General features: G+C 36.8%; 1 long non-coding RNA gene across 1 annotated transcript; it reads left to right on the forward strand.

Moving 5' to 3' along the window:
- Positions 1–6992: 6992 nt before the first annotated feature.
- On the forward strand, positions 6993–8916 carry LOC141379099 (uncharacterized). Its single transcript, XR_012395082.1, has 3 exons — positions 6993–7601; positions 8275–8415; positions 8618–8916. It is a non-coding gene; the product is annotated as an uncharacterized lncRNA (long non-coding RNA).
- Positions 8917–12080: the final 3164 nt, after the last annotated feature.

The following is a 12080-nucleotide window of genomic DNA, read 5'->3' on the forward strand; positions in this document are numbered from 1 at the left end:
GCTGGAACGCAGAGAAGCTAACAAACGACGTATAGTTTGGTTAAGTTTGAACAGAAAGCAGAAAGGCTAATAAACGGTTTGATATGCTAGGTGTTGATGCTTCTGTGCATATTCAAGACCTGTAGACTAATTACAAAGACTTATTATTGCACTTACGAGGTGATTTTGATAACTAAGGGTAAAAAACATGTTAATTCGCCTACTTAAGTCATTCTTTAATAAAGTTCAAATAAAGCTGTGTGAAATAAAAATGAAGGCTACATTTATGTTTAGTTTGCTGAGGGAATGATCATCAGTTATATTCCTGAACTTGCTTCAACACACCTGCCAGGACGGTTCTAGTATATCTAGTAAGGGCTTAATTAGCTGATTCAGGTGTGTTTGATTAGGGTTGGAGCTTAGCTCTCCAGGACACCGGCCCTCCAGGACTGAGTTTGGTACATGGACTACATCAGGGGTGTCCAAACTGGTCCTGGAGGGCCGGTGTCCTGCATATTAAGTTCCAACTCCAATTAAACACACCTGAACCAGCTAATCAAGCTCTTTCTAGGACTAGGGCTGCGTCTGAAACCGCATACTTACGCTAAAATCAGTATGCAAGCTGAGTAGTATGTCCGATTTCATAGAATTCAAAAATCAGTATGCAAGAAATACCCGGATGACTAACTACTTCCGGCGAGATTCTGAAGTGTGCATCCCATGCACACTGCACTATCCCATGATGCTCTGCGAGAGAATTCATAAATGGAACTGAAGCGACACAACTGATGCAGGTAGGTCACGTGACCATGTCAAAATGGCTGATGTAGTACGTCCGAATTCCATTCATACTGCTCACATTCATACTGTATAGAACGTACTTTTTTAACGGCCGAGTAGTGCGATTAAATTTAAATGCACTACCTACTGAGTAGGCGGTTTCGGACACAGCCTAGGTATACTAGAAACTGTATACTACAGGGAGGTGTGTTGAAGAAAGTTGGAGCTAAACTATGCAGGACACCGGCCCTCCGGGGCCGAGTTTGGACACCCTGGACTACATGAAGTCGTGTGAAATACCATTTTGCCAGCGCACATTGTTATCTCAGTTTGCTATGAGGGAATGATACGCAAACAGACATGTCTGTCCCCACTCAATATTTGTGTCATTTTAATTTACAAAAACTAAAGCTAAACTATCTAAGCGTTATCTAAGAGTAGGCCACAATCGGTGCTCCCCCTGCTAACCAGGCTGGTTTTAGCTGGTCTCCCAGCCTGGCCAGGCTGGTTTTAGCTGGACTCCGAGTCTGGTCAAGCTGGTTTTAGCTGGTCTCCCAATTTGACCAGCTAAAAAACCTAAAACCAGCCTGACCAGCTAAGACCAGCTAAACACAGCTTAACCAACTAAGACCAGTCTTACTAGTTATGACCAAATAAAAAGGGGTTAGACTAACCCTAACCCTTAACCCTAACCTCTAAAACCACCCTGACTCGCTAAAACCAGCTAAGACCAGTTGACTAGCTTAAACCAGCTAAGTCCAGTTAAAACCAGCTAAGACCAACCCGACAAACTAAGACCAAAAAGTGTCCAAAACCCCTCTAAAACTAGCCTGACAAATGAGCTATTCGCTTGTTAAGTGTGGCGTCATGCGTAGGGGCTCCCGGGTCCAAGCGCTCTATGAACCTGATTAGGGAGACTCATCAAATGGTAAAAATAAACGTAACAAAGTAATGTAATACTTTTGAAAATCATGATCGCAATATATATATATATATATATATATATATATATATATATATATATATATATATATATATATCCATGCTTAATATCCAATATTTTATAAATTGTTAAAATTTTGGTGTTTGTGATGCAGCAAGTCCAGAGATTAATGTGTACACTATGATTTAAAATTCACTTAAATGTGTGATAGGATCAAAAAGTGTTCATGAACGAATACTTTCTCAATTCAAATGAGTAGCGACTTGGACCCTGAAACAGGATTCCACACGTCACGACTTAACAAGCGGATAACCAGCCTGGGAAACCAGCTAAAACCAGCCTGACTACCTTAGGCTGGTTTAAGTTGTTTCTTTCAGTAGAGCATGAAGACGTGTGAAATAAAAATTTATTACTATTACGTTTACTATTGCTATCGCATGGTTGTCTCCTAGCCTAGTTAGTTTGCTATGAAAAAAAATTATACTCAAACAGTAATTCCAGTCCACTACTCAATATTTGTATCGTTTTAGTTTACTTAAACTAAGGTAAACTTTAGTTTACTGCACTAAGGTAAACTATACGACTAAATAAATTGGCTATATAACAGAATAAATAAAGTATGTAAACACATTTACTACTCACTAAAAATAATAGGCTACTTTAATCCAACTGCTAAAATGATCAAAAACTATAGCCTTAACAGCTGCAAAGAAAACAATCATTAGTTCCTGGTTCCCTCCTAATCTCCTGTCAGTTCAGCAATGGTTACACTATTTTATAGACATTGTTCGACTAAAACAGTCCACTGCCTTAATTAACAAAGCAAAGATTTCAACAAAACTTCATTGGAACCAAATACATAACAATTTGATTTCCATTATCAAAACTTAAGTGACTTAATTCAACAACATAGGAGAAACAATTAAAATGTCTCAGGATATAGATGACAACAAACTATCTTTTTTCTGTTTAATGTTTTACAATAATTTTAGTAGACACTTTTTTTTCATTTATGTACTTCTCTGACATTCTGTATATAGTTTGTTTTTCTCATATTTATTTAGAGGTTTCTGTATGCATATATGTATATATTCATATATATGTGTTTGTTTGTGTACATATATATAATTTGTAATTTTTGTTTCATATTGTTATCAACCATGCTATACACATTGAACCAAGTCAATGTTGAGAAATTCTGTTTATCACCATTGTTGATAACCATGTTTATTAAAAACACAATAAAGTTTGTCAAAAGAAAAAAAAAAAACTAAAGCCTTTACCCCTTAACTTTCACCGTTCAACAGGCGAGACCATTTTCTGAACAATTTTCTTTTCTTTTTAGTCTTAACCTGAAATTACCTTGACTAACTAGGCTGCATAATATTAATATATCATTATTTATGTATGGAGGCGAGGCAGTGGCGCAGTAGGTAGTGCTGTCGCCTCACAGCAATAAGGTCGCTAGGTCGGTGGTTCGAACCTCGGCTTAGTTGGCGTTTCTGTGTGGAGTTTGCATGTTCTCCCTGTGTTCGTGTGGGTTTCCTCCGGTTTCCCCCACAGTCCAAAGACATGCGGTACAGGTGAATTGGGTAGGCTAAACTGTCCGTAGTGTATGAGTGTGTGTGTGTGTGTGAATGTGTGGGTGGATGTTTCCAAAAGATGGGTTGCGGCTGGAAGGGCATCCGCTGTGTAAAAACTAGCTGGATAAGTTGGCGGTTCATTCCGCTGTGGCAACCCCGGATTGATAAAGGGACTAAGCCGACAAGAAAATGAATGAATGAATGAATATTTAGGTATGTAATTAAAACCGAGATGAAAGTTGATCATAAAAATAACCAAAAATAACTTAAAACATTACTTTAAAAGTACACTTAAGCAAGCTGCAGGAGGACTGCAGTGAGATTAACAGAACTCGAAACAAATGTGACATAAATTATGCCAGCAAATAATTGTAATATTTGCATGTCACATTGCTCTTTTGCAAGTTGATTTAGGCAAATATGTCTAAATGCATTTGGATTATGCAGTGGATTATAGTTAGATCATTTTCATACACAAGTGCTAAATTAAGGTATATCTTAAAGGACAGCATCATCTGTGCAGCTATTTTATTATCACTGAAATACATTTACTAAGTTTAATTATGATTTGTAATCATTTTCATACTAATATTTTATTTTAATTCAAAGTTTGGTGTGTTTTTGTCAATTATATAAAATGTTTTACACTAAATAAAAAAAAATTAAACATTTTTTTTATTTACATTTAATTTCAAATGACAAGAATGCTTTTATGCTAATAATAACCCTAAAATTCTGCATCACGTGCGCTGATGACATCCTCATGTTTTGCCAGTCATCATGTTTTGTGCGGATGCATGTGCTTCTTATAAACAAAACGTGTTATATAATTAGCAACACGCTATCAAGTAAAGATGCAATTATGCAATTTGACGCTTATTATGTAACACTACTCCAAAGCATGTGCAGACAATAAACCTCACTTAATAATCAGATCCAACATTTCTGTCATGACGTTGTGTCTATATATGCAATTACATGCAGTGCAGCTCTCAGGTGCATTGAAAAGTAGGGAAAAAAGCCAGTTTGTTCCCAAAACTGTCCCCAAATATTTCTAGCAAAGTGAAACGAGAGCTGGAGTTTGTCCAGGCCTTTGAATTCCTCGCACGTGCCAGACCGACTCTGTTTTTCATTTTTCAGCCGTCTTGTGTTTTCCTTACGGAGGCCGGGCTCCTCAATGCAATCATTCTCCGATTCCTGGCGAATCTGTCCGCGTGTGTGCAGGAAATGGGGCCAAACGGGCTTCCTGAGACACTCTGGAGGAAACACGGAAATAAGAAAGGGGTGTGTGTTTAAAAATAACTCTGGTATAAAAGGTCCAGGCAGGATCCCAGTCACTTACACAGCGAAGAGCAACTTTCAGGCACGCAGACCTCTGTGGAGTCACGCCATCGCATGAACACGACAAAACCACAGTCACACACTGCATCAAACACACGCAGAAAATCACTGTTAAAGAAATACTCTACTTTTTTTTAAATAGGCTTATTTTACAGAGTTAAACGGTTGAGTTGGACTATTTTTAATTCCATTCAGCCAATCTCCGGGTCTCACTTTTAGCTTAGCTTAGCATAGATAAATGAGTCGGATTAGACCAATAGCATCTCGCTCAAAAATGGCCAAAGAGTTTAGATAATTTTCCTATTTAAAGCTCGACTCCTCTATAGTTAAATCGTGTATTAAGACTGACAGAGAAGTTGCTATTTTGTAGGCTGATATGGCTACTATACTCTATTTTTCTTTAAAAAGGGCTCATTTTATTACTATTTTTGAATTCGTTTAGCCAATCTTCGGATCTGGCGGGAGCACTTTCAATTTAACTTAGCTTAGCATAGATCATTCAATCAGACTAGACCATTAGCATCACTCAAAAATGACCAAAGAGTTTAATTTTCTTATTTATAGCTTGACTCCTCTTAAGTTACATTGTGCACTTAGACTCAGAGAAAAGTTGCTATTTAGTAGGCCAGTATGGCTACTATACTCATTTTTTTCTTAAATAGGCTCATTTTATAGAGTTAAACAGTTTTGTTTGACTATTTTTTTAATACATAACTGATCTCCAGGTCTCAATTTTAGCTTCATTGAATCAGATTAGACCATTAGCATCAAAAATGACTAAAGACCTTCAATAATTTTCCTATTTGAAGCTTGACTATTTTGCAGTTAGTACACAGTGTAAGACCGACAGAAAAGTTGCCATTTAGTAGCCCGACATGGCTACTATACTGTATTTTTCTTTAAAAAAGGCTCATTTTACAGAGTTAAACAGTTGAGTTTTACTATTTTTGAATCCATTTAGCTAATCTCTGGGTCTCACTTTTAGCTTAGCATAGATCATTGAATCGGATTAGACCATTAGCATCTCACTCAATAATGACAAGAGTTTTGACAATTTTCCTATTTTAGGCTTGACTCTTCTGTAGTTACATTGTGTACTAAAACCGATAGAAAAGTTGTTATTTTGTAGGCCGATATGGCTATTATACTTTTTTTTAAAAGCCTCATGTTATTAAAATTTTTTAATCCGTTTAGCCAATCTCTGCATCTGGAAAGAGCACTTTCAGTGTAACTCAGCTTAGCACAGATCAATGAATCGGATTAGACCATTAGCATCTCGCTCATAAATGACCAAAGAGTTTTGATAATTTTCCTATTTAAAGCTTGACTCCTCTATAGTTACACTGTGTACTAAGACCGACAGAAAAGTTGCTTTTTTGTAGGCCGATATGGCTACTATACTCTATTTTTCTTCAAAATAAACTCATTTTACAGAGTTAAACAGTTGAGTTTTATTTATTCATTCATTGTCTTGTTGGCTTAGTCCCTTTATTAATCCGGGTTCGCCACAGCGGAATGAACCGCCAACTTATTCAGCACATGTTTTACGCAGCAGATGCCCTTCTAGCTGCAACTCATCCCTGGGAAACATCCATACACACTCATAAACTACGGACAATTTAGCCTACCCAATTCACCTTGTACCCCATGTCTTTGGAAAGTGGGGGAAAACCGGAGCACCCGGAGGAAACTCACGCGATCGCAGGGAGAACATGCAAACTCCACACAGAAACACCCACTGACCTAGCTGAGGCTCAAACCAGCCACCTTCTTGCTGTAAGGCGACAATGCTACCTACTGCACCACCACATCACCCACAGTTGAGTTTTACTATTTTAAATCAGTTCAGCCAATAACTGGCTTTAACGGGAGCACTTTTTAGCTTAGCTTAGCATAGATCACTGAATGAGATTAGACCATTAGCCTCTCGTTCAAAAATGAGCAAACAGTTTTGATAATTTTCCTATTAAATGTATTTATATTCCTACACTGTAATGAATGTGGGGTTCCACACAATTCCTTCATGTTGTTTCAACATAAATCAATTAACTGTAATTTAAGTAGATTGAACATAAAACAATCACATTGCCCCCAAACAACTCAAAAATTGTGTTGTTTCAGCTCATTTTAAACAAGTAGTTTGAACAAACAGCAAACCGTTTTTGAGTGTAAGCTTGACTCTTCTATATTTACATTGAGTGCTAAGACTAACAGAAAAGTTGCTATTTTTTAGGCCGAAATGGCTACCATACATTGTAAAAATGCTGGGTTCCACACAATCTATTTGTGTTGGGGTAACATGAAGGAACTGAGTTAACTTATTAGTTGGATTGAACAGAAAACAATGAACTTTCAGCTTATTTTAAATAAGTACACAGCAAATTTCTTGAGTTGAAAAATTAGGGGTTAGGCAAAAAAGTGTGAGAGTAAAATTTTTGGAGTTTATTTTTAAACTTTAAAACAATTTTGTGTTACGGGATACTCCCTGCTGTGTTGTATTTTGGAGTTCATTCGCTGGTGTTCAGGAACGTGCTTTAACTCTTACTGGAGTTAAATTATTAGAAAGTCCACCATTACACAACTCTGCCAAGCAGCACATGAGAACTGGAGTTATGTTCTTCTTTGTGAGGTAGGTAAAAGTGCATTGTTATACATTTCTAAAAGCTTTTTCTAAATGGTGGATATTTTGTGACAGAAATATGTTTTGCTGTAGCTGTTTCATTTTGTACTGTGAGGCTAGTGACTGCATGTGGCTTACTTAGCATTTACAGCATGTTAGCTTTTCCAATTTAGCTGTTTTGTGCAGTATTTTTACTGCACATGTTGTGGATGTGAACAAGCTAACTCTAGCTAATCATTTTTTTTTTTCCGTGTTTCTGAAAACGTGTGTTCTGTTGCAAAAAAAGCGGTAATTGATCAGATGGAGAAACCTGCTGTTCACTTTTCAAATAAGCTAACTAACACAATGGGGTAACGTCAATATCTTTTATCCAGCAATACAGCTTTATGTCTGTAAGATTTAATACGTGTAATATTGCTTATGAAATGTTTTGGATTGTATCATGATTTAGTCGTGACAGCGAGAGTATGCTGTTTTCAGATATATATATATATATATATATATATATATATATATATATATATATATATATATATATTACATTTTCAATCACACTAAAATTAGTTGTTAAATAACATTTATCTCTTTTAATTCAGGCCACGATGCTGATAAAAATACAATTTAAAGGCAAGAAAAAATATATTAAACTGGAAGAAGAATCCGGTTTCTAGGATTTTCTCAGTGTGGGTGAGTTTAAGTATAACAGAGTATTTAAAAAAAAATAATAATAATAATAACAGCTATTTTTAAATTTATTTGATAAATTATACACTGTTGTTATTGTGTAATCCAGCAGATGTTTGGTATATCAGAGAATACACCATCGACAGTCACAGATGACCATGGCATAGAGGTGGATGAGGATGTATTTCCAGAACTTGCAACAACCAAAGAAACATGTCATCCACACTGATAATGGTAGGTTATTTAAGAACATTTTTATAGATTTTGAAAGTTTGTGTCATGACTCAGAGTGAAAGTGTGTGCATTTCAGAACCTGAGATGTTGTTGTTTTTTTTTTTTATCAGATTTGACTGTCCTGCAGCAAGGGGTTGTTGAAATGCCCTCCTCCCCAAGTCTGAAAGACATTGTCTGTGTCAAGCAGATTAAGCAGCAGTGATTCTGGATCTCTAATTATTAAACCTTTAATGGGCAGTGTCCAAAAAAATGTACGTTTTTTACTTCCATATTAATAGATCTTATACTTTAAATATTACAAAATAACTTTAGAAAATGAATGAATTTTCAAAGTATTAAATAGTATATACACAGTTATTAGATTAGGTTATTAGATTAGGTTTTTTATTTGTTTTTAAAAAAATAGGTCTAATTTTGGTTACCTTTGTAAAAAAAAATTTTTCTTCGTTTCAGAATATCGAGCAAATTCTAACTACAAAGCCAGCAGAGTTGACTGTGATTTAAGGAATATGACAAGATATTTTTGCAGCTTTTTATTCCTATGAAGTTAATTTTATATAATGTGATGTGTTGATTGTCTTATGCAATTTTACTAAGCCATTGGTTTTAGTTGGTTTTAACATATATTAATTGTAAATGTTTTGCTGTTAGACTTAATGCTATGATGACAATTAATTTTAAAGCGTGCCCATTGATGGAATTTCTAAATCTTATGTGTGATTTTTCATAAATAAAATCAGTAAGTAAAGAGTGTTGCATCAGTTCATTCATTTCTATTATACATATACATATATATAATTCTTCTCCAGACTGGACTATTGCAACTCCCTACTTCCGGGCTTCCAGCTAACTCTATCAAACCTCTTCAGATGCTTCAGAACGCAGCAGCACGAGTGGTCTTTAATGAACCTAAAAGAGCACATGTCACTCCGCTACTCATCCGTTTGCACTGGCTGCCAGTTGCTGCTCGCATCAAATTCAAAGCTCTGATGTTTGCCTACAAAGCGACTTCTGGCTTTGCTCCTTCTTATCTGCTCTCACTTTTGCAGATTTATGTGCCCTCCAGAAACTTGCGTTCTGTGAATGAACGTCGCCTCGTGGTTCCATCCGAAAGAGGGAAGAAATCACTTTCCCAAACTCTCGCGTTCAATCTGCCCAGTTGGTGGATGGAACTCCCTAACTGCATCAGAACGGCAGAGTCACTCTCTGTCTTCAAGAAACGACTAAAAACTTAACTATTTAGTCTCCACTTCACTTCCTAATCTGCAATTGCCTCTCTGACTCCAACGCTAACTGTATTACAAAAAACAAATTACTATTGTTTTGCTTTTTACACTTTACATTCCTGAAACTTACCTACAGCACTTATTTATTGTTGCTCTTATAGTCGTGTAAATTGCTTCCTTGTCCTCATTTGTAAGTCGCTTTGGATAAAAGCGTCTGCTAAATGACTAAATGTAAATGAAAACCTTCTGCCACTATTCCAAATGATCAACTAGTAGTCAAGTTATTATTTGTTGCTCTTACAACTATATATAAATCTACCTTTCTCTGTCAACATACATGTTGGATTGCTTGTATCACTGTGTTATCATTCAGCTGTAATCTTGTAAACAGATCTATAAAGCATTAGAATATAATAAACATTAACATCATGCATCTGTAAAATTGCTTAAGGGGAAAAAAGCATGTTGTGATACACAAGTCAGATTAGCAAAACAATCCAAAAAAGACTGATCCGTCTGCATTTAAAAGCGTCTACAGTTTAGACACTGAATTAGGCTGTAAATCATTTACAAAAGCAAGAATGTAAAATGGGTGTTATGCATAAACTTCACACACAAATCACCCGAAACGTGACGCGAAGCTGACATGAGATTGACATGAGAATTCTGTATAAGGGATAATAAAAGAACCTGCTGTTTGTAAAATTCCTTCGAGAAGAATGCAAGGGTGTTGTAATGTTTATGCCTCGTGCATTGCTGGCATGAATGCAATTCATAGACCTCAAGTCACACCAGGTGAACACCGCATTGGTTATAATGCAATGTTCAGATGCCAAATCCATTCAGCAAATTAACAGGTAAATGGAGCATTGGTTATAACACAATGTTCAGATGGCATATCCAGAAAAACAACAGGTAAATGGAGCATTGATTATAACGCAATGTTCAGAGGGCATATCCAGCAAAACAACAGGTAAATGAAGCATTGGTTAAAACAAAATGTTCAGACGCCAAATCTATAAAGCAAATTAACTAGTAAATAAAGCACTGGTTGAAATGCAATGTTCAGATGCCAAGTCTATAGATCAAATTAACAAGCAAATGGACCATTGGTTATGATGCAATGTTCAGACTGCAAATCCAGCAAAATAACCAACATAGTCTCATTCTGAAAATGTAGCCCAATATACATTTTTGGAGATCGCGAATTAGGGGCTAGAAGTCTGTATGGCTGCATTTTGTTTTTAAAACGAATGCTATGGGGCGGTACGACGCTGTTTCTTTTCGCGTTTACCAGCTGACCGGTTACCTTCATATGGCTGGCATTCCCGCTGTTACCAGTTTGTCCTGTTAGCTTGCCATGTACGTCGGCGGACTTGAGACGCAAGAGGAGTTGACCACGACGACAGCATTCAAGTGCAGCGAAGAACAATCTCAGAAAGCAGGTAAGACAAAAACAAAAGCCAAAAAAATAAAATAAACAAATAAATAACAAGCTTAGAATGTGGCAAAATCTAAAAATGTGGTAAAAAAAAAATCAGGCAAAGGCTTTTTATCTGGATTGTTTTTGAAAACACTATTGGTTGGGTTTAGGGAGGTGGGTGGTCAGGTCAATCTGTGCTTTGGAAAACACTGTCGGTTGGGTTTAGGGAAGGAGGAGGATGGGTCAGTCAATCAGTCAGTCATTCTAAAAGTTAGTTGACAGCGTCTTCTGGTGGATTTTCATGAAAACAGCAGGTGTGAATGGCACTCACAAGAGATATTTGAGATCTGAAAAAGCGTACACAGCAGCCTCTGGTGGATTCGCAAAAACAAAAACTGCACAAAAAACGTAGCTCCTGGGATGTATTTGGCGCTATCCAGAAATGTATATAGGGGTACGTTTTCAGAATGAGCCTGGGCTGAAAATAACAAGTGTATAAAGCGTTGGTTATAATGCAATGTTCAGATTGTAAATACAGCAAAATAACCAACATAGGCTCATTCTGATAACATAATCCTATATAAATTTCTGGAGATCGCGAATTAGGAAACTGGAAGTACGTATGGCTGCATTTTGTTTTTAAAACAAATGCTATGGGGCGGTACAACGCTGTTCCTTTTCGCGCTTACCAGCTGACTGGTTACGTTCATATGAATGCCATTCCCGCTGTTACCAGTTTGTCCAGTTAGCTTGCCATGTACATTGACGGACTACAGATGTAGAGAAGAGTTGAACACAACAACAGGGTTCGAGTACGGCAAAGAACTGTTCCAGAAAGCAAGTACGATTGCTTTTTAAAACACTATCAGTTGGGTTCAGGGAGGGGGGTGTTAGGGTCAATCAGTGCTTTTAAAAACACTATTGGTTTGATTTAGGGAAACAGGAGGGTGGGTCAGTCGATCGGTCACTCAGTCAGTCATTCAAAAGGTGGGTTAGTCAGTCGGTAGCGGCCTTCGATGTATTTACGCGAGAATATCAGGCGCAAATGGCACTGCATACACAAAAAGCCTAAACAGCAGCCTCTGGTGGAGTCGCGAAAACAAAAACGGCAAAAAAACATAGCTCCTTAATGCAATTATTTTCTGATAACAAAATCACATCCCTTTTTTAAATGCGCAAACTGGAATAGCGTTTTTTTAATCAAATAAAAAGTTTATCCTACTCAGCTATGACACATACATTTGTTGCAACAGAGGCTCACATTTTG

This window comes from Danio rerio, chromosome 2 (assembly GCF_049306965.1).
Source record: "Danio rerio strain Tuebingen ecotype United States chromosome 2, GRCz12tu, whole genome shotgun sequence".
NCBI lineage: Eukaryota > Metazoa > Chordata > Actinopteri > Cypriniformes > Danionidae > Danio > Danio rerio.